Source organism: Loxodonta africana, chromosome 6 (assembly GCF_030014295.1).
Source record: "Loxodonta africana isolate mLoxAfr1 chromosome 6, mLoxAfr1.hap2, whole genome shotgun sequence".
NCBI classification, from domain to species: domain Eukaryota; kingdom Metazoa; phylum Chordata; class Mammalia; order Proboscidea; family Elephantidae; genus Loxodonta; species Loxodonta africana.
Window position 1 is genome coordinate 33,650,906 of NC_087347.1, and position 27,333 is coordinate 33,678,238.

The following is a 27,333-nucleotide window of genomic DNA, read 5'->3' on the forward strand; positions in this document are numbered from 1 at the left end:
TTGTGCGTAGCTTGGGTCATTCTTTACAGCTTCGTTCTGGCCCTCCACGCATTTTCATTAGGTAGAGTACAATGCTTACTTGTCTACATTTTTGTAATAATATCTGCCTCGGTTAGAACTCTAATTAAATGTATTAGAGTAAGTTGTTTACTTGCTGCCTTCACCCTAATATTATAATCTTCTCAGGGGCAGACACTGTGTCTTCTATATCTTTGTATCCCTAGCTTCCAACACACTGCCTGGCAGGTAATGAGTACTCAGTACATGTTTGTTAAAAGAATTACTAGATTTTTTTTTTTTTAATTTCTAAAGCCCCAGGCATAAATCTGTGGCTTTTTTTTTTTTTTTTTGACACTCTCTACCAGGTGCAAGTGGCTAGAAACCAGATTATTTTGTTGTTGTTGTTGTTTAATCCTGCTTTGCCATTAGTTACCCTACCTTCCTTTCCAGTTCTCCTGTTGCCTTGGTCCATACACAAACAGAAGGCTTCTATCACAAAATGGAAGAAAAGATATGAGAAAAACCCTAGGTGGTACTTCAGCTTTTCAACTAAAGGAAATTTGACATCAGGTTTGTACTTGTTTCTAATAAATGCTCTTTGATTACATAATGTATGTGGCAATTTGCTCATCTGTAATATTGTACAATAGGATATTCCAAGCAGGGCGCTCTCTGCCGTTGTTCTCCAGTTACAGGTTCTGCTTATCTCTCCTGGGTGCTACTATCTCTGTTGGCCTCTCATACCCCTGGACTTATGATGATTCTGGATTCAAACATCTTACTTAACTTGAATTCAGTGCCATTTCTTGACTTCCGCCTTCAAGGTATACCCTTGGTTTAGAAAGGTTTTTTACTACACCTTCTTCCGACCTGAAGTCTAGAATACCCTTCCTGCTGTGGAAAGAAACTTGCTTTCCAGAACATGGCCTGGTCAGGGTCCACATGGCTGCTGGTGGCAATCTGACAAACCTGAAAGATCATGACACTCTGTATATTATTTCTTAATTAGACATTCTTCCACACAGGCTATGTTGGATTTACTGAGCCCTTCACTTTTTTTTTTTCTTTTTTTAAATTTCCTCTCCTCAGCTTAGAATTCAGTTTAGAGTAGTATAGAATAATGTCATTTCCAAGATACTTGTTTAAGGATAGGACCTTACTTATTTACCTGGAATACATCTTTTTCTCTTTTATTTGCAAAAATCTATAACTTGTTTTATTGGCATCTGAACTTAAATAAATAAAAAGGACAAATTTGGTATAATTACAACTCGTAAATACTTTTTGGAATAGATATTTATTGTTTTCCCTGTGTAGAAGAACTTCAGCTCAGATCATGTGGTTTTAATGGTGGCTGTCAATCAGAGTTCCCTCTTTCCTTGGCTATAGGGATGAGTTGTGGTTCTGGCTGGGTCATACAGAGGAAACCATGGCAACTGGTCCAGGCATGAGTATGTGACCAGATTGGGCTGCCCAAGGAGCCTTGCCTAATATTTATCTAACCAGAGCAAGAGGGGAAGACTTCTTTATCTTCTCAGGTTCAGACTCTTGGTCTGTGAGCTCTGAGCTGACTACATACTAAGCCATGCAAGAGCAAATTAAGAGACTAAAGCTGACACAGAACATGAGGCCAAGATGTAGAAAAGAGAGAATCCGGAAAGTACTCTGTTGTCCCCAAGCTATATGTTTCTCAGCTCTCTCTGTGGTTTCATAACATAAACGTATATGTTCAATTTTTTATTTCATTTTGTGTGTGTGTGTGATTTTACGTTTCTTTTCTCTTTTCTGTATTTTCTCAAATTTCCATTATGAGCATATATTAATTTACATTAATAAAGGTTTCTTGAACTTGTATTTTTCTAAGTAAAATTTTTGTCAGAGAAAGGAATGTGTATTTGCTGGAATCAAAATTTAGAATTACAAAAGAATATATTTCATTTCCAACCTATGCTAAATACTCAGCACTGTCTTTTAAAGGAATTGCTTTGTTTTCTTTTTAAAGATTAATTGCTTGTATTAGACTGAGATATAACTTGGCTTTTAAAACACTAAGACCTTTTAGATATACAAAGTTTATTTCTATCAGACATATCCTATTTCTACTTTTAAAGTCCTGGTTCATGTAATAACATTATCCAAAACCTTTTACATAACATCCGTTTTATATATGTCTTATACATGGAAGACCTTTCCCTACATGGGTAGTTTCCAAAATATCGTCTCAGTCTCTGTAGACATTACAACCACATTTCCTTATGGGCACTGATGAAATCCCTTTGACACATATGGAAATTAGAGTGTAGTGTTTAGGCCAGATAAATCTTGCCAAACTTTTTATGACATTTCAGGTTCAGGCTCTCTTTCGACAGTATACTCTCTGGACATCTTTTCAGAGTGATTCAGTTTTTACAGGAAGAGACCGTTAATCAACCATTCACTGGGTCCAAATTCCTGAATTATGCTTCTGTGGTATTTGACACTGGATTCTCCACCTTTGCTAACAGGCCAGCATAACTGTTCCTGACCATGTTACTCAGCAAAGGGAGTGTGAAGGTTGAATGCCTTTGGCATTGACCATTAGTTAGCCATGCTTCTGTGGCACAAAAGTCCCGCCACCTGCCTACAAAATCCTGAATGTTTCACAACTGCCGATGCACATGCGTTTGTATTGTACATGGACATACTTCAAGATATGAGGCAATGGAAATTGCTATCCAGTAGGCAACATGCTGCTTTCTCTTACTAAGGTATAGCTGCCTGCTAACTAGGGGACCAAGCAGGGTTCCTGGGTAAATTTTTGTGGTTATATGGGCTTTAGATGGCTTCTGACTGGCCTCTATCTCTGTTTATTCCAATAGTTCTCTCTTTTTTTTTTTTAGCTTCTGTATTAAGGTGAATAAATGATACCATTCTTAGTAAATATGGATGAAGATGGTAAAGGCAAAGATATCTTTTTTTTAAATATCCAATTTTAAAGTAACTTCACACATTATTGTGTATATAAAACCCAATATATACACACACATATAAATTCTACTTTCAAGTTATCCAGATCATAAGGTTAAAAAAAGAATGTGCCTGAGTTAATGTCTATCAAAATTTTGATTATGTACATTCCCTTTTCAAAAATATTTTAGGAAATACATTGCAAAAACAATTTGGCCAATTAAATAAGGATAACAGATTATTTTAGAAACCCAGATAAAATAACCTATGACATTTGAGCCCAAAATTTCCTAGAAGGCATCTAAAAAGGAAAACCTAGTAGGTGCACATTGTTTTCATCTACAAAGGAGAAATTATTATTTTTTTTTTCAAAAGAGGCAGCAATAGGTTAGAATGAGCTGTGAGGGAAGACAGATGTGGGTTCCAATCCTTGTTCTACATGTACCTTGGGTAATTTGTAACTTCCTCAAGCTCGCTTTACATATCTGTAAAATGGGCATTAAAATAATACTTATCTCCTCACAAGCGTCTGGTGAGGAGTGAAATGAAAACAAAAAGATATGACATACATGTTTCCTTTAAATTCATTTATCTCCCATTATTTGTATAAACTCTAAGATAATTTTTTCCAAAGTTTTATATAAGGGTCAGTGATCAACATTTTAAGTAAGCATGTTATCATGTCTGTATCAACACTTGATTTTTAAAAAGTGGGGGTACAGCATCAAAACCGCTCATGATGAAATTATTATTGTAAGGAGTTAGAATCTGGAACAGAGCTACCTGACCAACTGACTGGAAGAGATCCATATCTGTGTACATTTCAAAGAAAGGTGATCCAACAGAAGGTGGGAAATTATCAAACAATATCATTAATATCACACACAAGTAAATTTTGCTGAAGATTGTTCAAAAATGGTTACATCAGAACATCGAAGGGGAGCTGCCAGAAATTCAAGCTGGATTCAGAAGAGGATGTGGAACGAGGGGTATTATTGCTGATGTCACATGGATCTTTGCTGAAAGCAAAGAATGCCAGAAGGATGCTTATCTGTGTTTTATTGACTATATCCAAAAAACCAAACCCGTTGCCATCAAGTCGATTCCGACTCATAACGACCCTATAGAACAGAGTAAAACTGCCCCATAGGGTTTCTAAGGAGTACCTGGTGGATTCAAACTGCTGGCCTTTTGGTTAGCAGCTGTAGTTCTTAACTGCTATGCCACCAGGTTTTCCATTGACTATGTAAAGCCATTCAATTGTGCGGATCATAGCAAATTATGGGTAACATTGCAAACTGTGGGAATTCCAGAAGACTTAATTGTGCTCATGTAGAACCTATACATTGACTAAGTGGTAGTGTTCAAGCAGGATAAGGGGTTACTGCATGGTTTAAAATCAGAAAAGGTGTGCATCAGGATTGTATCCTTTTACCATACTTATTCAATCTGTATGCTGAGCAAATCATCCAAGAAACTGCACTATAGGAAGAACATGGCATCCGGACTGGAAGAATACTCATTAACAACCTGCGATATGCAGATGACACCACCTTTCTTGCTGAAAATGAAGAGAACTTGAAGCATTTACTAATGAAGATCAACGACTATAACCTTCAGTATGGATTACACCTCAACACAAAGAAAACAAATATCCTGAGAACTGGACCAATAAGCAACATCATGATAAACAGAAAATATTGAAGTTGTCAAAGATTTCATTTCACTTGGATCCACAATCAACAGCCATGGAAGCAGCAGTCAAATCAAATCGACATATTCCATTGGGCAATTTTGCTGCAAAAGACCTCTATAAAGTGTTAAAAAAACAAAAATGTCACTTTGAGGACTAAGGTGAGCCTGGCTCAAGCCATGGTATTTTCAATCACCTCATATGCATGTGAAAGCTGTACAATGAGTAAGGAAGACCAAAGAAGAATTGATACCTTTGAATTATGGTGTTGGCTAAGAATATTCAATATACCATGGACTGCCAGGAGAATGAACAACTCTGTGTTGGAGGAAGTACAGCCAGGATGCTCCTTAAAATTGAGGATGGCCACACTTCATCTCATGTACTTTGAACGTCTTATCAGGAGGGACTGGTCCCCGGACAAGAATGTGATGCTTGGTAAAGAAAAGGGTCAGCAAAAAAAGAGGAAGACCCTCAATGAGATGAACTGACACAGCAGCTGCAACAATGGGCTGGAACAAAGCAAGGATTGTGAGGCTAGCACAGGATCAGGCAGTGTTTTGTTCTGTTGAACATGGGGCGTACATGAGTTCCGACTCATAGTCACCTGACAACAATGCAGTAAGTTAGTCCAAGCTGAAACTCTCCATCTCAAAGGTGAACTTCAACATGGAGTGGGAATAGGTGTTTAGCATGCACCTTAGGCTATTCCTTGCCATTATCAATTGCATTAGACCAGCTTTTGACAAAAGCAGAGATTGAGACCACTGAGGTATAGATATTCTTTCTAAAAGTAAGATGAGTTTTACAAAAGGTTCTTGCTGGTTTTATTTTCCTTGCTCAACTATCATAATTGGTGAGGCTGTGAAAATGAGATCACTTACGTTCATACTCTCAGTGACTAGCCTGGTGTTACATACCAGTAGCTTGATGCTCCCCATGCTGTTGGAGGATTGTAGCCTGAATTTCCTATGTTCTCATAAACAAGTCTCTTCACATACTTTAAATATGGCCACCTTGCTAGTGTCTATTACCAACATAGTCTAAAACCAAAAAAACATAGCCACTTTGAAATATTTGGTGACTACCACTGCCACTAAACGAGTATATCCTGCTTTGTATCTTCCTTTGCTTCCAAATATGAAAATTCTTGATATGCCAAAACTTTCTGTATTCCCTTAAGGCCTCTTTCCTCCAGAGCCATAGTGTAATCTGCACAGAAATAGGGAGAGTGCTACCTCACTCGACAGGATTTAGTTCTAGGGGTGAAGACTAGACACCATATTATCCTGTCTAAACTCACTATCGTTTCTCTTCTCGAGTACCTGGTCACATTTTCTCCATCTTGTGGTCTTCCTTACCTTCAATTCAACCTTAGGAAATCAGATCATGCAAAAAGGCTACCTGGCCACCATTATATTGTTGCTGTTGGTGGTGGGAAGCTACTATCCTATATTTCATTGAATCAGTCAGTCTTAAATTCAGGCAAGACTCCCTGCTGTATTTCTACTGTATTGGTAAAATTGTTACAACCTACCAATCTTCTAAAAGCAGTTGCCTTGTTTATTAAACCTCAGGTAATCATGTTCTTAAGGCGTCTAAGACGGAGAGAAGTCCACAGAGAAAACATCTCAATGGAAACAGTGCCACGCCTTTAAGGAGCTGAGCACAAAGCAAAACATGGTACAGTGCTTTGTTGCTAGCTCATTTCCCCACCTCACCTTATTTAGGGGAACTTTTGTGGGGGAAAAAAAATTTAAAAAAAAAAAAAGAGAATTGATGAGTAGGGAAGAAAGAAGGGTCATAAAAGAGCACCATAAAATTTGACATAGCTGTGTGGAAGGGTGAAAGAAGTAATCCAATTTTATTGGAGACTGAAAGGGAGAATGAGGATTTAAGTGATCACGAAACACTTAAATCTATGATCTGCAACAGACTAATCTGGAAAAAAAAAAAAATCTGGACGGCTTGTTTACTATTGAGTCCTGGGCTCAATACCCACCTTCATCAGGATCTCTTGCATCTGAGCCAATATTTTATCTGGGTACCTAGAATTCCCTTCTGGACACTGGGCAGCCCCCAGCCCAGGAATTCATAGATGTTGAGAAAGACAAAAGTGCCAATGATATGAAATAAAGTGTATTACTCACATAATAAATAGCAGAATTCCCTAAGAAGAAGTGGTTAGGTTCAGTCCAGAAAGAAACAAGAAGCAAGCAGTGAGAGTGGGTTAGTACCTTATAATGGATATGTAGTGGGATTGGGGAAGAATATGGAGCTCAAGCTGAGAGTCTGCTAGGTTTGAACTTCCCTCCAGGCCTAACGGGTGAGTGGCATATTTGTGATCTCATATCTTGGTTGCCCAGATGTGGGGCAGGCAGGGAAATGTGTGAGGATGTAAAAGTTGTCAACAATCAAACATTAAAAATGAATCAGTCTCTTAATTATAGCCATGACTATGCAGTTTAACAAATTTTCAAGGTGACTCCTTTGCATTTTTAAATGTAAAAACCAGTGATTTGTGGGCTCCTGTGTTGAATGTGAGCTTCTGGCTGTCCTTATTCTTCTGGGAAGAGAGCCTTATTCTTCTGATTCCCAGCTTTCTCCACAATTGTTTGAGTCTCCCTAAAGAACCCCAGAAGGGTAACCTATTCTGATTCCCCACACTTCCAGGACTGTGCTGAGCCTCTGCAGTGAGTCTGGTCATTCCAGGCAGAAAGCACTTTATGCTAAACTGCAAAAGCACCTGACAGCCCACCTGGCCACTGTAGGACTGAGCTTCAGAAATGTGTGATCATGATCACCATCTGACCACTTCCCTTTATTTCATTATCCAAGTTCCCACTGTGACTTTCCAGTCCAGTGAAATGAATTAATGAGGAGTGCTGAGGCAACCCTTTGTCCTCACAATGGCAAGATCACCAGGATGTTTTATTTTCGGATTAACTACCCGGAACAGGTTTACTCTTGTACCTATCTTGGCCTCGCATCTAAGATTCCTATTTTTCCCTGGCAGACATTTGTACCACTGAGTTCTAGGAACTGCCTTTGGAATGATGAAAATTAACCCAACTAGTGCTGTGGAATGTGTAGCTACTTAAAAGAAGAGGGGTGCTGCCTAACAGAAATCCATATGGCTACAAAACAGACAACATTTAATAAACATTTGGATAACTACATATGTATTTACCAATTGGAAGGAAAACCTGGTGGCATAGTGATTAAGAGCTACAGCTGCTAACAAAAAGGTTGGCGGTTTGAATCCACCAGGTGCTCCTTGGAAACTCTACAGGGCAGTTTTACTCTGTCCTATTTTTTTTATAGGGCTGCTATGAGTTGGAATCGACTCGACGGCAATGAATTTATCAATTGGAAACATTATAAATGTGTGCCTACATGCACTGAATTTTTAAAGTTTTATTAGACATTTTCCTTTAAAATAAGATAATTGTGAAACCAGGAGCCAAATCCCTTCAATCAATAAAGTACAGGATGCAAACTTTACGTAGCCTGTTAATTTTTACAGTCCCCGTGGGCACACTATATTTTCATTTAAGAAACACTGAACGTGGTGACAGGCTGTGCTACTCTTCAATTGTTTTTCTCATCATGGAACTTAGGAAACCCAGTGTATTAATTGAACATTTACTGTGTGTAGTAGCTATTCTAAGCTCACACTTTTATTGCCTTATTGAGTCCTTACCAAAACCATACGAAGTATAATGATTGAGGAGACTGAGAAGAAAAAAGACTAGGTAAATTGTCATTAGTAAGTGGCACAGCTGAAAGATGAACCCAAGCAACTTAACTTCAGAGCCTGGACACATAAACATTGCAATACAATGCCTTTACACAAGTTCTTCGTCATAATTGGAGATTCTTAACATCTCCTTGAAAACCATACGTGTGATAGTTAAGGTTGTGTATCTGGCCCATGATTCCCAGCAGTTTGGCAGTCGTATGATGTAGTGATCACTTCCAGGATGAGATTTGATATAATGTGACCACCTCCGCAATGGGATCTGCTGTGAATTGCCAATCAGTTGAAAGGGAGTTTCCTTGGACATGTTGCCTGCATCGAATATAAGAGGACATTCTGGCAAGATTCATGGGCTTTTGCTCGCTCTGGATCCTACAGCTGGCTCCTGCTTATCTGACTTTCAGTTCTTGGGACTTGAGCTAGCAGCTTATTTGTGGTCTTGCCTCCTGATCTTGGGATTTGTTGATCTTCACAGCCTGTGAGCAACAGCCCTGCTCTCTGGTCTGCAGATCTTGGGTTTGCCAGCCCCTGCAGCTACGTGAATCAGGAGGAGCCTCTATCCTGACACACGGTCTTGGGATGTTCCAGCTGCTACAACCACGTGAGCCATTTCCTTGATACAAATCTTTCTCTCTATGTATTTATATGTTTTACTGGTTTTGCTTCTCTAGGGAACTGAGCCTAAGGCACAACATGATATTTATAATATTCTAAGAGCTCATTTCACTTGACAATGCATAGTATGAAATGCCTGCTTCTGATAAAATTTTGAAGTAATATAAAATCTGGATGTTAGAATTTGGGATGAATATCTTTCCCCTCTGTGTTTCTAAATTTTTTAAAGCAGATTTTAAATGGTGCTCTTCAGAGTTCATTTAATGGCAGAGGAGGAGGATGGGAACCACATGGGTGGGTTCCTCCAAGCTTTAGCAAGCTGGTTGAAGACAAGTTCCTCTACTTAGAAAAAAGGAAGTAAAGGAAGAGGTTTTGATAACCATTAGAGTAGATGGTCTCCAGGGCTGTTCTATCAGAATCTCTATGACTATGAATCAGCTTGAACATGGCCATGCTATTGATGTGATGCTTACCATCAATACATTGGGGTTGACACAGAAGGAATGAATTTAATCTCAAATATCAGAAGTCCCCCTGGGGAACAGGGGTAGACAGAACCAATATAAAAAACCAACATAATGTGCTTTAAGTAAGGTATCCAGAAGGTAGTTTAGGGGCTTCTTGTTATATAGCACTGGCTGCTAACCAAAAGGTCAGCAGTTTGAATCCACCAGCCACTCCTTAGAAACCCTGTGGGGCAGTTCTACTTTGTCCTATAGGGTCACTATGAATCGGAATCAACTCTATGGCAATGGGTTTGGTTTTTTGATTTTTGTATATAGCACAGTGAGAACAAAACTTAACTGGGCATTTCCCCCAATAACAACAAGGCTTCAGACACAGTGACACAGTAAAGTATACAAAAGGAATAGCGTTTTAAAGGCTCTGAGGATGAGAGAGGCTTACAAAGGTTTCATTCATGCAGGATAAGTAGGGTTTTAACAGATGTAGATGAGAAGGGTATTCCAGGCAGAGGAAATTCAAGAGCAAAGACAGGAGCATTTGAAAGTGAATGGAATCTTCAGGAGGGTTGAGTGACCAGAGACACAAAGAGGTGGTGAGGGGGAGAAGGCAGGTAAGGAAGGACAGGTGTGCTATGCTGAGGAGTTTATCCTCTAACATCAATAAAAAAAGCAAACCCATTGCCATTTTGTTGATTCCAACTCATGGCGATCCCATGTGTTACGGAGTAGAACTGCTCCATAGTGGTTTCTTGGTTGTAACTTTTATGGAAACAGATTGCCAGGCCTTTCTTCTGCAGAGCCACCAGCTGGGTTTGAACAGACAATCTTTCAGTTAGCAGCTGATCACAAACTGCAAGTGCTACCCAGCGGCCTTCCTAGCATCAATAAGGAAGGAAATAAATTCTTAACTTACATCTTTGTTTTAGAAAGATCAACGTACTAGCACCATGGAGGAAGGATTAAGCAGAGAGAGACTAGAGGAAGAGACCAATGAGATTATTTAGATTGTCTAAATAAGAGAGAATAAAGCCTGCAATTGGGACGTGGCAATGGGTCTTTTGACTTTTAGATGTCAGTTTTGATAATACAGGTCAGGAATATATTGCATAATTAATAAATCACCATAAAATAAAATAACCGTGTTTCAACTATGAGATTGAATAATGAGTGATTCAGAGATTGGGGGAAATGATTACATAATTCTTCCCTGTGCTCTAAATACATCTGGTCAGTAATTAGATAAGTTGTATGTCCATTACTGTCTTCATATAAGTGCATCATTGACATGCATGTTCCTAAGTGACTTTTCTTCTATCACAACCTACGGCCTCCTGGATCTAGCACTCGAAGCTGCTCTATAAACCTATCTAATAGTGAGTCCTCAGGCCTATTGACTGATGGGATAAAAATGAAGCAGTTCGCCTTTTTAAGTTTTGCCACTTCTACAAGTAAACTTTTTGTTTTTAACAATTGGCTTTTCCAATTAGGTAAATATTTAATGTGTGTCCAAGGGAGGCTGACAGTGTCCATTCCTTCTAGTGGTAAGGGTTTTGCATCTTTCATGTTGATTTAATCTCATTTTAACATTGAGCTGATAGATTTTATTGAAAGCATTTTTGGCAGGGCTAGCAATTGTGGTGGTGATGGTGGTGGTGATTGTTTTTAGGTAATGCTTAATCTAAAATTAAAAACAAACAAACCAAAAAACAACTTCAAAAAGTCAAAATTCTAATTTGGAACAGACAGTGAAATGTCTGTAATGGGGCCCAGTAAATGCTTCTCAGTACTATTTACAGTGATTGGCATTTTAGCTTGAAGGGAGAATAATTGATAATTGATGCATCACAAATGGCAAAGAAATGGGGGCTATCAGGGGAGGAACTGTTTTTGTTTTGTTTTGTTTTCCTTCTGTATTTTTCCTACTATGTGCGGGGAAGAAGTTCTGTAAATTATGTGTGATGCATTTGTTTGCAATAGTTGTTCTGTATCTCCTTTAGAATTTTAATGTCTATTATCTGTAGATTTCTATTTCTTTTTTTCCTCCTGCTATTTTATGGAATATGAAACCACTCCTTTTTTAAGAGCCAACTTCTAACTAGCTTAGCTGTTGGCATTTCTCCTGGTTGCGCAGCTTCTCCTAGTTGCCATGTTATTTTACGTTGCTGTTTGCTTTTCTTTCTGGAAAAACAAAACAAAAATGATTGAATCTGTACCCAGAAATGCTTTGTCTCCTCCACTAATTATAGTACCATACATGGTCGGCTAATAAAAGTGCCATAATACTTTATATGAAGGAATTTTTTGAAGTCTGTGAAAAGTTTTTCTGTGATGTATTAATTTTCCTAAATCTGTGTGTTTCTCGCTGGTTTCTACACAGTTCAGTTTATAAGGCAGCTTTACCATTTATAGCTAAACATATCCCAACTGATTTCACATTTATCCTCCAGAAACAGCACCCCATTTTCCATTTCCCTTAGCCACATTCATGGCAATTCTTTTCTGCTTTATTCTGTATTCTTTCTTAGGTGGAACTTTTCCAAAGCACTTGTTTTGTTCTGTTTCTCATTGTAGCAACTGCCTAGTATCTTGTTATGCATCACTGTCAGCTCAGTTTTCCCAAGGTATTCAGTGTTTGGGAGACAGAAGACAAAGTGGTCTGGAGACAGCACTTATTGAAGTAGGCACAAGCTTTATTGATGACTTCGGTTCAAGAATCCCTTCCAAGCAGGCCTGTCTCCTAACACCCTCTTCGGAGAAGAGAAGTGAGCTCACGTTCACGTATGCTGTGCTACTACAGTGTCATCAGTGCACACTGTGTGTACATAGGTGCCCAACCCCACAGGTTCCATGGGGCAATTAAAGTCCTTCATTTGCCAGGGTCCTATTGCTCCACTCTGTCCTGCCCTTCTGTCCTTCCTTCGCCTCCATGCCTATCTCCTCCTTTCCTTTCTCCATCATTTCCTCCTTTCTCCCTCCATTCTTGAGCTTTATCTTTTTAACCTTGATGACATTGTTCAGGAAGTTGGAATCCAAATTGTGTTTATGGGCTTACAGTATATTTATATAAATGAGATGAGATGATAACTTAAATGGAATCTGTTCCAGGTCCTTGGTTCCTGCAGATAATTTAAAACTAAATCAGCATGATAAAAATCTATCATTGCAATGCCCATATTTAATGCCAAGAGAGGTTGATAGGTACTCAATAATTATTTGTTGAATGAATGAATGAGTTTGTTGTAAGTGGGCCCTACCATTCTTCCCACGTTCCATTTTAAAATTTGACTGGAAGTGAAGGAAGCAGTGGATAGAGGCAGGGTTCAGTTCTTCTCCATTCGTTTTCCTGTATGCCACTGTGTGGCACAAATGAGAATCTAAAGGGATCCTGGCTTTTCAAGGTTCTCTGTTTTTTGTTCCTTAGACATCGAAGGACCTCATCCTGTACTGGCTTTGAAGAAGCCCAGTTTGGTATATGCAGAAGAGATAATTAGGTCTTGTTTTAAGACTTCTGGTATCAATGCAGATTGAAAAATCTGCTTACACTTTAATTGATAGCAACGAGGAGAGAAATAGGACCAATATAGGAAGGGTGGAGAAAAGAGTAAAATCTATGTTAAGGTGTTTTCTTCTTTTGATCTGCTGCTTCTGGTGTCAAGGGGAGGACTCCTGAAAGGCTGATGACTGTGTTAACTCTCGCAGTGGCACAGGCCTTTGCAGTCTGCAAAGCACGCTCACATGCATTTCTCCTTGTGTTCTTGCAGCAGCCTGAGCCTTATCTCCAGCCACTCTCCCCCTCTATCTAGCCACAAGAGTCTTCTTGTTCCTGGACCATGTCAAACTCCTCCTTGCCTTGGGGCCTTTGCACATGTTATCCGCTTGTCTTGGAATATTCTGTCCACCCCCTTTGGTTAAATGCCATTCCCTCAGTGAGATTTATTTGACCTCCCAGCTTAGGCTACATCTCCCTGTTAGTCTCTTCTATTTGCACTTTTTACTTTCTCTTCATGGCAATTTGTGTGAATGTAGTTACTTATTATTTGTATGATAGACTGTTTGTCTTCCTCTCTAAATGGTAAGTTGCCTGAAAGCAGGTACTGTACCCAACACAGTACCCACTACTGTTCCTGGCACATAGTAATGTTGAGTGAGTTGTGGCAAAGTAAGGATTTTAGTCCCTGCCTCACCAGTCAGTAAAGTGAGACTCTAATTGGTTAAGCGATTTGCTCAACCCCTGTCAGAGGCATCAGGGATCAGAGCGTCATAAATCATAGGGTCGCTATGAGTCAGAATTGACACAACAGCAAAGGGTTTGGTGTTTTGGTTTTGTCACAGGCATTATAAGTAGTGGAATTGGAAGTAGAAACTATGACATCTGTTACTAACTTAATGTCAGGGTCTGTTTTCTCCCCCTTTCTTCAACTTCAGTTCCTGTTACTGCCATGGAATATCCACTTATTTGGACCAAGGTCAAGGGTGGGATGAGAAGGTCAGAAATATCAGGACGGACTTCAGCTTGTAGCTAGTTTCTCCTTGTCCTGTGTCTCTCTTAGCAGTAGCTGTCTACTTTCTGTGGACAAATTCCAGTTGGCATGACATAAATCTCAATAAAACAACCTAAAGAGATTCCCACTGCTAAATGGCATTCACACTGGGTGAAGAAGACCATCCAAGAATTTTTAAAAATAAGATTTGTATTTCCAGAACTTATTTGGGCAAAATTCCCATTGATCACAAAGGTCTTGGGTAAGACCTGTAGAGTCCATCCTGTAGTGCTAGATCTGTTTTTGTTTATATACCTGGAATTGCTTCCAAATACCAAATCATATCGTTTTTTGCAATTTCCAGATGCTGATCAGTGGATTTGTATTTTATTCATTAGTGGTTGCTAAGGGTGTGCATTTTTCTAAGTGCGGGCATTCTTCACGGCAGCTCTTAACAAATACCCTCCAGCTGAAAGTGAATGTGTCTGGCATTAAAATCACCAGCACTCAGGCTGAATCGGGGCCCTGTGTTTATGGATAGATCACCTCATCTCTCAAGCTGCCATTAATGACTCGCATTCCTGAGAGATGGAATAAGCCATCTGAGACAACAGAGCCCCAGTTCATTCTGAACTCTGGTCTAGCCTTTTTGATGGTTTTACAAAAATTTCATTAAATTTAGTAACGTAATTCTAATATTTGTTTAACTTTTAGCCATGAGGTTTGCTTTTTTTCTTAACTTTAGATGCTTTCAGTTTTCTAATTTTTAGTTTATATTTTTAATCTCAATCTTAGACTATTTTCCTGGATATCTACAGCATTTACTTTTTAAGGGAGTATGTTTTTAAATTGTTTATGTGGGGTTTATTATTTTGCAAGATTTAGGGGTTATCTTATTAACTTGGGCTGCAGTAACAGAAATGCCACAAGTGGGTGGCTTTAGAAAACAGAAGTTTATTTATTTAGACTTCTAGCCTTGTGGTTTATGGGGCTAGAAGTCCAAATTTAGGGCACCAGCTATCGGGGAAGGCTCTCTGTTGGTCCTGGGGGAACATCCTTGTCTCTTTCATCTTCTGTAGTCCCAGTGCTCCTTGGTTCACTGGCAATCTTCACCGGGCATGTATCTTTCCCCATTGTGGGTCCTTCTATGCCTAATCTGCTCTTTTTATAACTCAGAAGTGATTAGGTTTAGGACACAGCCTACAATGATACGACCTTATTAATTCAACAAAGAAAACCCTATTTTCAAACAGGATTACATCTACTGTTATAGGAGTACATGATCCAGAACATATTTTGTGGGGACACGATTCAATCCGTAAGAGGGAATGTATCTTTTTAAAAAATATTACTCAGACCCATCAATTTAATTTTTAATTATTAAAATAGATGTTAAACAATTTTAGTATTCCTAAAAGTTTTAGATAATATAGGACTGTTTGAAATATTTAAAGTACAGATTTGAAGATGAAATTTTAGTAGATAAACTTTGCAAAAGAGTTGAAGAGGGGAAAGGAAATTCCAGGCCTCAGTCACAGGAATGGCTTTGGCTAGTTCAAGGGACTAGCAGAAGTTAATCTTCAGCAGAAATGAGATTGGTTGAACAAGTAAAGTTGTAGTCAGATTACAGAAGGACTTGTATCAATCTTAGCTGTTTTTTTTTAAAAACTTCATATTGAAAGCAATATACATAATTATGTTTTACTTTTCTGAAGTAAAATGTGGCTATCATAACTTAGGAGTCCCTGAGTGTTGCAAATAATTAGCACCCTCCATTGCTAACTGAAAGGTTGGTGGCTCGAGTCTACCTGAAGTGCCTTGGAAGAAAGGCCTGGCAATCTACTTCCAAAAATCACCCATTGAAAACCCTACGGAGCACAATTCTACTCTGACACACATGGGGTCACTATGAGGTAGAATCAACTTGACAGTAAGTGGTTACTGTTATTATAGCTTAGTACTTATGTAAGAAACTATGGGATACCCTAAACTGTTTCTTTTCCTAAGGTGATTATGTACACAGGGGACTGTATTCCCCATGGAAGTGGTAGGATAGGTAGGAATGAGGTTATTTTCAAAAATCTCACACCACAAGGAGTTTTGGACTCCATACAATAGGCCCTGAGACTATACCCTTATGAAATATAAGAGCCCCCCTTTGTATTTCAAGGGAAGGTCAGCAGCCTGTGACTGGTTTTTGACCAGAGCAAAGGCGAGCAAAGTGAAGCAGCTAGTTGTTTGGATACTGTAGATACTACACATTTGGGCTCTTCTAACTCAAATCCATGAGATTTTGAACCATTTGGTGCCTATTTGTCTTCGTGATGCTAGAAAAAACTTTGTGCCTCGTACTGAATTGGAACTCGATAAACAGTTGTTGAATGGATAAATAAGTGAAGACTTGATTTGGTGGTATTACAAATCAACCATCTCTCTCAGTAAGCAGCTCCTATTGTTTGGCTGTTAACCAAAAGGTCAGCAGTTCAAAGCCACCAGCTGCCCCTTAGAAAATTTCTGGAGCTGTTCTACTCTGTCCTATAGGGTTGCTATGACTTGAAATTGACTCAATGGCAATGGGGTGGGGTGAGTATTGACCTTAGTCATTCTTCTAAAGCTCAGTGCTTTGCTACATTGACTCTTATTCTTATTTCTTACTTCACTGATGAGAAAGAGCTTATTAACTGGGAATCCCCACATTCCATTCCCTTCTCTTTCCCCACCATCCCAACTGACTGGCATATTTACATCTCAGCCATTATGTTTTCCTTTATGCATGTTGAAGAATTCTTCTGGTGCTGTCACCTCGCTCTCAGGATCTTCCCCTATCAGTCGACACACCAGAGTCTCTCATATTTCTGACAATCTTAAATTTAACTTACAATCTCTTAGCCTCAGGCATGCCTTGGCTTGTGGCACATAACTTCAGTCTTTGCCTCCATATTCACATGGTCCCATTCCCTTATGACTGTATCTGTGTGTCTTCTCCTTTTATAACAACACCAGTCATATTGGATTAGGGCTTACTCTAATGACTTAACTTGATTTTATTTGCAGAGATTGTATTTCCAAGTTGGGTCACATTCACAGATACTGGGCTTTAATATACCTTTTTGGGGGACACAATTCAATCCATAACAGGGCTTCTGGGAGGAGTTTTGGAGTTTAAATTGTGAAAGGCTAAAGGGCCTCTACAGGACATAATAGAATTTGGGAGAAGAGGAAAGTGGAGTTTGGTGAGACAGTGCGGAGGGCTATATATGAGTTAGATTCACAAGGATGGTTTTTGAGTGGTAGAAATTAACATTATAATGTTTTTACAATGACCTTGTTGCTGACCTGCAATACTTTCCCTAAGCTGTGCTATGTGGGACTCAGATTTTATTCTGGTTATTCAATAGAAATATAATGTGTTAATTAAAAAATTTCTGCTGTTTCCTATGTGAAAAGAGTAGAGGCCTAGATTCAATGGTCCTGTATTTAGCAGAATATCTTAATAAGACTTTCAATATGTAGAGATAGATCTGCTGGTTATTTATTTGTTTGTTTTCTAATTGGGGAGGTGAGTGAAAAGCTAAATTCTTTTCCATAAGAAAATAAAGAGAACTGGGGAGACAGAAGCAAGTAGTAGACAGAGGCAAAAAAGAAAATAAAGAGAAGTGGGGAGGCAGGGGAAATAAAGTATCTAGAGGGCAAGAGAGAAAAGGGCAATGAGCAAGGAACCAAGGTGGGCTAGGTCAGAAAGAAAATCTCCTTCCTGGGGACTAGCTAATGAACTTTTCACACGATGTTCTCTAAGACTCAATTTTATGTTGTAATTTGTACTGTGATGTGCTCTGATCTCTCTGTCAATCCAAAGCATTAGGAAAAGTTGTTTACCCCCCCTCCAAAAAAAAGCATTTTGTAAACAATTCTTTGAGGGATATAGAGAATAGAAGCTGCAACCGCATAGGATAAAACTGGGGAGGAAGAAGGTAGAGAACACAGAAGACACGGGATTAAGAGGGCGTTGATAATTCAGTGACAACAAAAAATCAGATGAAGAGGTGGCTGCGAGATAACAAGCACTCTGAGAATCTTTGTAGATTTAGGGGGTAGGGTAAAGGGAGGCTGAGTTTCACACAGAATCTGAGATGGTGGTCATGCCTTTTCTATAAATATTAAGGAAATGGTGACCTCAAATGATAGGAGATCTTGGGGACAGTGTTCCCAGGTGGCAGGAACATGAGATTCATAAACAGATGATTTTTAACTCAAAGGCAATGGCTTTTGATGCTGAAAAACTATAGAGCTGGTTCCAAATTTGCTGTGTGCAAATAACGGATATTCCCTGGCAACCTTCACAATAGAATTGCTTTGTTTCATAATCTATCAGTGTCCAGCATAGTTGAGGGAAGCAGCAATCTCTGGCCTGTGGGCAGAGTTGATTGCCCCTAAGTGAAAGAAAGAATCCTGTTCGGGATTTTTGGAATGTGGTACATACATTTTTTGGATTAAAATTTAGAGCGAAACAGGCTTATCTCTCATAATTCAGAAGACAAAAAGGGCTAAAGTCTCAAAGAAGACACTGGAAAACAATAAGAAGATATTTCTTCGTGCATGAATTCACACGGAACTGTAATCACCAAATTCTAGAGCAGGGAGGAACTTCCGTGACTCTGACAGTGACTCCCAATGGCCCACTCCATAGCCATTCTCCCCTTCGGCCTTATAAACAGAACCCAACTTTATTCATGGCAGCGATGTGCCCAGCTAAAAGAGTCTGCTACCTAGCCTTCCCTTGCAGACAGGCGCAACCAGTGAGTCATAACTGGAAGTCATCCGGAAGCCCTCCCCGGAGAGCTCTTAAAAGAACAGCGCCTTCCTTCTGTCTAGAACATGGATGTGCTGGCTGGAGTGGCAGTTAATTATTTCACAGCCATGAGGATTCAACCACGCAGCATGAATGATGAAACAGAAAAATAAGAAGGAGCCTGGGACACCAGTTACATTGTGAAGCTGCAATACCTGTGCCAGACTTCTTTTAAATGAGAGAAAATAAACCTTTGTTTTGGTTGTGTCTTGGTTATTAGCAACGGAACACAACCTCCAACTGATAGAGTGGTTATTTTGTAAGACTCTTGCATCTTGCGTATAAGGAGGCACAGAGACGTTGTTCTGTACAGGTGGTGGAGAACAAGAACGGAGCCCAGTCCCAGCTCAGTGTTATTCTTGTTATATTAAACGTCTCCAATATGAAATTATAACATAAAATCTGATAGGCATTTCTCTCTTTAAGATGGGTTTATCAACGCTAGTAGAAACTTCAAATTAAATATGTTCACTCCAAAGCCTATAAAATCTCCAATTTGTAAATAGGAAACAAAAGGTATGTATTAAAGTGTAGGGTGAAATTATGAACACTGAATCTCAGTGTTTCATTCTTGCAGTCATTGATGTGTATTGATTCCTACTGCCACCATCCAGGTTAGGCTCCTATTCCTGTTCCTTACACCGGGATAAAATGGAGCCCTGGTGGCTCAGTGGTTAAGAGCTCAGTTGCTAACCAAAAGATCAGCAGTTTGAATCCACCAGTCACTCCTTGGAAACTCAGTTCTACTCTGTCCTATAGGGTCTCAATGAGTCAGAATGGACTCAATGGCAACGGTTTTTTTTTTTTTTTTTTTTTTATGTAAAAGTAATAGCATCCCTACCTTTAAAATTCCCTCTGTTGATTCACCCTACAAACCTTCTACTAATTAATTTACCGTGAAATGTATTTCTTCCCTCGCTTAGAAACCTTTGGTAGATCCCCTTTTCTGACCGATTAAAATCCAAATTCCTTAGCCTGGAAATTCATGGATTTTCTATACTGTACTATTGTTTTTATGCCTTCAGACCTTTGCTCAGACTCTCCTTTTTTTTTTTTTACCCCCTAATTCTACCTGTGTTTCAAGTTTCAGCTCCATAGCCAGCCCAAAGTCCAGGCTCCCTTCTCTGAACTCATTGTATAATTAAGGTGCTTATCATACATATATGGACTCTTAGCTCGTTGAAGTCAATTGATATGGCAACATTTTCTCTGCAGTTTCCTTTCAGCTCTGTTTTCAGGGCTTGTGAGAATACTGCCGTCATTAAAAGCTACAATTTGGATGACCTGGATTGTTTTATCATTCTCTCCGCCTAACTTGTTTTTATCCTAAAGGAAAGGAAAAAACAATATGATGGGTTCAGCAGGAATCTTACTGGAATTAAACTAAATTACCCAGTTTTGTATAATATAAATTGAATCTGAATAAAAATGTGTCTGAGAGGCTTATATAAAACACATAATTCTTGATGACTTATTTAATTAATGTTTTTTTTCTTTTTACCAGTGTGACCTTAATTAAATACAGTCCTGAATTAGTCCCACAGAGGTTTGACAAACATGAGTAAGACAACATACATTTCTTACAAGTTATGTTTTATTGTGAAAAGCTGAAGGAATGCAGATACCAGAGAACACAAGATTGGGGAAGTTCAGGGAGTGGGAAGCCCAAGACTCTGCAGTTTTCTCTGGGAGCTGGGTTTGGGTGGGGGACAAGGCATTTTGCCTATCTGAGGGGAGGTCCTGCTAGGTCTTGCATAGCCCACACAGAAATTACTAAGCTTTTGTCTTAGTCATCTAGTGCTGCTATAACAGAAATACCACAAGTGGATGGCTTTAACAAAGAGAAATTTATTCTCTCACTGTCTAGTAGGCTACAAGTCCATATTCAGGGAGCCAGCTCCAGGGAAAGGCTTTCTCTCTCTGTCGGCTCTGGAGGAAGGTCCTTCTCATCAATCTTCCCTTGGTCTGGAAATATCTCAGCACAGGAACCTCAGGTCCAAAGGACATACTCTGCTTCCGGTGCTGCTTTCTTGGTGGTATGAGGTCTCCACGTCTCTCTGCTCACTTCTCTCATTTATATCTCAAAAGAGATTGGTTTAAGACACCATCTAATCTTATAGATCTCATCAATATAACTGCTGCTAATCCATTTGATTATGTCATAGTGATAAGCTTTACAACACATAGGAAAATCACATCAGGTGATAAAATGGTAGACAATCATACAAGAGAATCATGACCTAGCCAAGCTGCCAGATATATCTGGGGGACACGATTCAATCTATGACAGCTTCTTATTCTCCAACCATATCGCCTTGAAACACCAGCAGATACTTTATATGATTGCCACAGCAGCCTTTAACAAACCTGTCACCTAGCCCTAACACCTCAGTTTCCAGCACAATTTCCAATACAATCGGAATTCAATGGCAGTCCTGCAACTATATAACGAGAACTAATAGAGTGACAATGAGCTGACCTGTGTTATGAGGCTTAGCAAGAATTGAGCTCCCTGAGCTAGCCCAGGGCTTATCATACTTCAAAATTTAGTTATCCCCCTCTACTTGTGCTATATATATGTGTGTGTATCTATTACCTGTATATGACATATGTATGCATACACATCTATCCATATTTGGAGCCCTGGAGGCGCAGTGGTTAAGAACTATGGCTGCTACCCAAAAGGTCAGCAGTTGGCATCGACCAACCGCTTCTTGGAGACACTATGGGGCTGTTCTGCTCTGTCCTGTGGGGTCACTATGAGTTGGAATCGACTCAATTGCAATGGATTTAATTGGTTTATCCATATTTAGATAGACACTTTGAAGAGTAAAGCATATATATCCATATATACGTGTAGATGTATATATGTATAAAGAAAACCATAAGCTCCTTGAAAGTGCGTAGGTATCACCTTTTCTTAATAAGTGACCACGTTATCTTCATTATTGTATGGTCTTTTGGGAGAATATAATAGCAAAATAGCTACTATTAATGGGACAGCTTTTTGAGTCATAAGGCTGTTTGTATCTTAAAATAACATTGAGGATTAATTTCCCTTATGATCACCTGTTACTGTTTTGCTCAGGCTTCTAGATGACAGAAAAACACAATAAGTTAGATTTGATTTAAAGACTCTGATATGAACCCAGCTGAAAATCAATGTATTCTGAGAGAAAGTAATAAATTTGTGAAACAAATTTAGCCAACATGGGATTTTACTCTATTTGCTCAATCTAGAGATTTTGAAAGGATTCACTCAATCTCTTGGCTGATAAGTGGGCCAATTTGTTTATTTATAGCTCTCATCCTACCCACTTATTTTCCTTATGGGAGTCTGCTACACTGTTCTCAGAACAGACAGTGCCTTCTAGTGTATGTTGCACTAAAGAGGGGAAAACATGGCCTTCTTTCAAAGGCTATGCATATGCTGATGTTCAATATCAAGGAAAGGGGGTGGATCTTTTTAAGCACTAAGTGTAGTGTCTCACATAAGGTTACTAAAAGAAAGAATTATGCAGGATATGGAGTTCTAGAACTGAGTAATAATGCCAGATTTGGGCCAGCACCCTGTGTTAGAATTGAGTGGAGTGAGAATGCCCTTTAGGATGGTATATATGAATTAGAAGAAACCACAATACAGCATGTAGGAAACAAAGTAGAAAGAGAGTGGACCAAGTTCATGTTTGGTATGTGCACAACCTGTTCACAGGTATTCACTTCTGAAAACTTGTGCATTAAAGAGATACTAAGAATTAGAATGGATGATCATTTACTTCAGCAAAAAGGAATGACTTTCTATTCACATTTGGAGTACTAAGAATAAAAGAGAAATTGTTTCCATTTTGATTTTGGGGGTGACACTCAGAGAAGACCATTTGGTTTTAAACGTTGTTTTGCTCTACCTATTTGTAACAGTAAAGAAGCATATGATGGCTCTCCACAATAGAACTGCATAGGTTAAGAATCAGATCTGTGTAATTAGTTTTCCTTTTTTTTTTCCCCTTAATGATTTAATGTTTTAAGTTTCTTACAGCTTCTTTCATTCTTTAAAAATCTTGTTTTTAAATTTCTCTTCTTATCAAGCCTTATGTTTACATATTAACTTTTTGGTCCCATCCATTATTTTTGTCATTACCTTATGATAACAAAGCTTCCTTTACAATACAGAATAGAAGATGGAACCTCATGAGACCTGGGAAAGTTTACCTTCTTTGCGGAAAAGAAGGAGGGGTGATGTGTCAGAAGCAATTTCAACTTCAGAGATGGAAGGAAGCTTAGATAATACTAAACCTAGACCCTCAATATGCAGAGAAGAAAACTAAATAAAATAGTCACACAAATAATAAATGGCAAAGCCAATACTTAAATTTTTAATAGCAGAAGGACTACAGCTACTAAAAGAAGACATATCTAAATTCACTTTCCTATCCAAAGAGCATTAGCGTGTGATGAATAGAGACTTGAGCTAAGTTTCCAAATGCCTGAGCCCCTGCCCACGTTGACCACTCACTGGTTCTGTGAGCTCGTGCCATTTACTCTGCCTCTCTGAGTCTCAGCTTCTTCATCAGTAAAACGAATGCTGACCTTCTGTCAGGATCTGAAGCACTGGAAAAACCAATGATTCTATTTGTTTATTCTTTCATTCATTTCCTCAACAACTATATTTTGAATATTATAATCCATGAGACCGTGCTACATATAGCAGAGAAGAGAAAAATAAGTAAAACTCAACCTTTGCCTTTAAAGAGCATATACGTGTACAGTCTAATATAATATATAAACCATATAAATGATTTATTCAATATTAAAATTTGAGTGTTATGTCTTGGGTCTTAAGTATAAATTCCTAAATAATGTACAAAGAGTTTGAAGAAGAAAGAGATTATTTCTCATTGGGGAGATCTTAGAAGGTCTCATGAGAGTAGTAACATGACTGATTATGAGTGTCTTGAAGATGACATTGACAGGGAGACTGGTTGGGAGGAAGCTCTAATATTCAAAAAAGAGAACACTAGACTTGGATTTGCTTAGTAGCAGTAGGATTGAAAACAGATGAAAATAATTTAGCCTAGTGGCCTTTAAACTTTTTGGGGTGATAGCCAAAATTTGAGAATCTGATAAAAACTATAGACAACAACAGAAAGGGTGTCCATACATATGCAATTTTGTAGGCAAACTCAGCAGGCCTTACACATCCTGTGAGACCATCCACAGACCCTGAGTTAAGAAATCCTGGTTTACGAAGAGAATATCAAGATTGAATCTATGGAATGTGTCCCATGGAACAGGGAGTTGGAACTGCCTTTTAGCTTATATGACTGGATGTTGGGAGAACTGCAGAAATAGAGATGTCTGGAAGATGAGGAAAACTGTAACAATATTGTACTCTGTGCTCTCCGCCCTGGCTGGGAGCTTTTTCATGATCTGGTTCTTGCTTTGTTCCACTCTTCTGAACCTTCTAGTAAGACAGACTGGATTAATTTTAGTAAATGGAGAAAAATTGCTCTAGATTTGATGTACTTGAACACACATGGGCTTATTACTTGTGACATAGGACTCCAGAATCTGCATATCTCATTTTTATATTCATACAAGTTTTTACATATTTTAATAGCTGGAAATGAATTTCACTCCATTGCTATTCAAATCACGATGAGTGCATTCAGTATTCATGTGGCTTCGATACAAAATTATATGGAAATTCTAGTATAATTTCAGTAATTAATGTCTGCCAATTATAAAGGGTTACAATTATAGCACTCACAAGGACTTATGTCATGTAGAAAAATATACAAATAATCAGAGAAATTAATTTCCTATACCCAATCCAACTGATTAATGATGAAAACTAATTACTGAGTAATCGTAATACGAAAAATGATACCAAATGCCTAAGACAGAGGACTACTTTACTTCCAGATAAAAAGAAATATGAAGGCAGTTTAGGAGACTAAAAAAGAATGGAATAATTTAAAATATCAATTAAATATCAAATATAAACTATATATCACTATGGAATTTTTGACATGATAGATATTTGTATCACTAAAAGGTTCTAAATCATAAAAAAAAAAAATGGATATAGAAGAGGCCATTCCTAGAAATTGCCTAATCCAACAATGTTCTCTTTGCAAATGAAGAGTTGAAACACATAAAATTTTATTTTCCCAGTGTTCAGTGACTTCCAGGAAGAAATAGTGCCCTGAATTTGGAAGGGATCCTTCAATTCACTAAAAAAAACTATTAAGTCAAAAAACTATGGACCTCACAACGAATCAAAAAAACCAGGAAATAACAAGTGTTGGAGAGGCTGCAGAGAGATTGGAACTCTTACGCACTGCTAGTGGGAATGCAAAATGATACAACCATTTCGGAAAATGATAAGGCGCTTCCTTAAGGAGCTAGAAATAGAAGCACCATATGGTCTAGCAATCCCTAGGAGTATATCCTACAGAAATGAGTTGTCACACAAATAGGCATATGCATACCCATGTTCTTTGCGGCATTGTTCACAATAGCAAAAAGATGGAAACAATCTAGATGCCCATCAACAGATGAATGGATAAACAACCTGTGGTACATACACACAATGGATACACGGAATGATAAAGAACAATGATGAATCTTCAAAGCATCTCATAACGTGAATGAATCTGGAGGGCATTATGATGAGTGATATAAGTCAATCACAAAAGGACAAATATTGTATGAGACCACTACTGTAAAAACTCATGAAAAAGTTTACATGCAAAAAGAAACAATCTTTGATGGCTACGAGGGAGGGAAGTGGTGGGAGGGAAAAACACTAAATAGACAATAGATAAGTGCTAAATTTGGTGAAGGGTAAGACAGTGCACAATACTGGGGAAGCAAGCACAACTTGACCGAGGCAAAGTCATGGAAGCTCCACAGACACATCCAAACTCCCTTAAGGACTGAATTGCTGGCCTGAGGGCTTACGGACCATGGTCTCAGGGAGCATCTATGTCAATTGGTATAACATAGTTTATAAAGAAAATTTTCTACATTCTACTTTGGTAAGTAGTGTCTGGGGTCTTAAAAGCCTATGAGCAGCCATCTAAGATACTCCACTGGTCTCACCCCTTTGGGAGCAAGAAATAATGAAGACAACTAAAGATACAAGGAAAAGATAAATCCAAAGGACTAATGGACCACATCTACCATGGCCTCCACCAAACAGTCCAGTATAGCTAGATGGTGCCCAGCTACCACCGCTGACTGCTCTGACAGGGATTACAATAGCGGGTCCCGGGCAGAGCTGGAAAAAAATGTAGAACAAAATTCTAACTCACAAAAAAAAGACCAGACTTAATGGCCTGACAGAGATTGGAGGAACCCTGAGAGTATGGCCCCCGGACACAGTTCAGCACAGTAATAGAGTCACTTCTGAGGTTCACCCTTCAGCCAAATGTTATGCAGGCCCATAAAACAAAATTAGACTAAACAGGCACAGCAGCCCAGGTGCAAGGACTAGAAGGTCAGAGGGGATAGGAACGCTGGTAATAGGGAACCCAAGTTTGAGAAGGGAGAGTGTTCACATGTCGTGGCGTTGTTAAACAATGTCATAAAACAATATGGGTACTAACTAATGAGAAACTGGTTTGTTCTGTAAAACTTCATCTAAAGTACAATTGAAAAAAAAAAAGACAGTAAAAAAAACAAAAAACTATGGACCTCGCAATGGTGCTATTTTGGGAAACTAATGTGGCCAAATGTGTTGAGTGGTTATCTAGCCTTTAAAATAAGAGCCCTTGCTGATACAAAGTACTTGCTATTCATGTAAATTCATTTTTCAATGCATTGGATAAGAAGTTAGAAACATTAGTCTCTATATTCCTAAAATGTATATGGATTCATGTATACAAAATCTTGTTAATGAAGTATACAGTTTCATTATGTTTTTTCCAAGTAGAGACTTCATGAAATACTTAAAAGTAATTGTATAGGCCTTACAAAGCTCTGTTCTAGCAGTAGGATTTCTTTAGATAGTAGGAAGTAGGGAATCTACAATATGTCAAAGAAAGCGACCCAAATGTGTCAGACTGATAGTCAGATATAATGGTGAATTTTTAAATTGATGGAACCCAGTCATCACTTTGTTTACCGCCAAGATAGATATTACATTGTTGTAAAAAAGCAATTATGTAACTACAATTACACAAAAATGCTACAAAAGGAAAGTCTAAGATGCTAGGTGGTCTCCTCATTGGTGTTTGCCACTAAACAAAGAATCTAAAAGGTTGCCTGCTAGGGCAGCTCTTAGGATCAGCTTTGAGCTGCCCTTGTCTCTAGTATGTGTTTTCTGTCCCTAGGCTGTTTATTTTAGCCTTCCTAATTTAACTAATGAAAAAGGAAACTTACTATTTCACAACTGGAAAGTATCTTAGAAGGCAGTTTTTCTCAGAATGGTCTGTCTGGGACCAACTGCATCAGAGTCACCTGGGGTGTTCATTAAAAAAAAGAATACCCAGGCAGGGTGGCTGTGAGTCAGAATCCACTTC